This window comes from Nyctibius grandis, chromosome 6, assembly GCF_013368605.1.
Source record: "Nyctibius grandis isolate bNycGra1 chromosome 6, bNycGra1.pri, whole genome shotgun sequence".
NCBI lineage: Eukaryota > Metazoa > Chordata > Aves > Nyctibiiformes > Nyctibiidae > Nyctibius > Nyctibius grandis.
The window spans coordinates 6449812-6451511 of record NC_090663.1 but is presented as its reverse complement, the minus strand read 5'-3'; positions in this window follow the sequence as shown (position 1 = coordinate 6451511).

Genomic DNA, 1700 nt, shown 5'->3' with positions numbered 1-1700 from the left:
ACGGGATGTCATGAGGTTATGAAGCCCAACCTCCTGCTCAACGCAGGGTCAGCTGCGACACCAGAGAAGGTTGCTCAGGGCTTTACGCAGTCTACAGTTTTATCCAGTGGTCACCCCTTGCTCTCCCGTGGCAATTTTCCTTGCCTACAAACATGCAGTGTTTAACAGCACACAAATGTACATCAACCAAGGCCAAACCAACTCACAGGATACATTAATTAAAGCTTGAAATATAAGACACTTTTTCCTAGGCAGTTGCTTTTTTTATTTTTGTAACAGTGAAAAACTATTTGTTGCCCCTTGGTGAAGATAGACTCTGTTTAATGACCAAAAAAAAAAAAATCGGGAGACCTTGCTTGCAGGTGCTAAGAGATGACAGAGGAGACCATAGCGGTAAAGAACATAACAAATTAAACCAGTGTGCTAATGACATAAGAAATGAGAAGGTATTCGCGTGTCTTTAAACATCATCTATGATTATATAAAGAGCAAGAATACAAACAAAAGCAGCAGTTTGGGCCTAAATCTGACAGAATGACAGTGACTTGTAAGCATCTACACAAGTCACGTATTCTTATGAGAAGGCAGATTTCTCTATTTTCTTGTCCTGTTCCAGCAGCGTGGGCACAGATGAAGCAACATTTTCCCAGACTCACACTAAATTCTGTTTTGCAGTCAACTTTGTCCAAGTTTATTAGGAGCTTTGGTTGTACTGTGCTAGAGAAAAAACAGAGTCTATCTGAATTGTGCTGCCACATCCAGATATTGAAGTTGTGATGAGTATGTTAAGCAAGTGGTATTCGAGCTGAGGTGTTTCTTTCAAGCACGCTTTTACAAGATGCTTGCCCGTCAGATGTGTGACTCCAGTCTGTAAGTCAACATAAAACTCGAGGAAGTTTACTGACCACGTTAACAACCTAATGACAGGCGAAATGTTCTGTTTCCTGCACACCAGGCTTCTGAATGCAGCGCTGACTCTGTTTAAAGCCTCTCTTCGGTTTGTACTGGTGAAATGTTTGGGGCAGCTGCGAGATGCGTTCCCCACAGCCTGACTGGAAGCGAACCCGGTTCTGCCCCAGGTCGCACACTACTGTGCTGAGCCCCCCGCCGTGCCTTCCTGCCGCCCGGGGCTTCACCTCAGCGCTCACACCACACCCGCCCCACCGGCGCTAGCGCAGGCTTCGGCCTGCCGCCTCCCAACTGCAGCGCGCCGCCAGACGCCGGCCCGAGGGGTCGCGCAGCCCGATCCTGAGAGCGAGAGGAGCCGTCCCGGCCCTCCGAGGCCTCCTGCGGAGCCCGGGGAGATGCCAGCCCCAGCCCCGGCCCCGGCCAGGCCCGGCCCGGTCCCGCCGCCTCCCCGGGCACCCCGCCGACCTCTTTGTCGCCATGGCAACAGCCCCCCCCGGAGCTCCCGCTCTTAGCAGCCTACCATCCTGCCTGAGCCGTAACACCTCAGGGATCCCCTCTCCCCAAGCTGATCTCCCCACCGCCTGCCCTATACGCCACCCCGGGCCGCGGGGCACCGGCAGACGCGGTACCCCTCCCGCCTCACGGCCCACGGCACGCGAGGGCTGTCCGCCGCGCTGCCTGAGTAATAATCGCTGTCCCGCCCCTCGCGGGCTGTGGGGAGGTCCTTGGCCAAGGTGTCTATGGTGCTGCCTGTGCCGAGCGCTGCCGAGGTCCCCGCCTGCCTGCGGCGC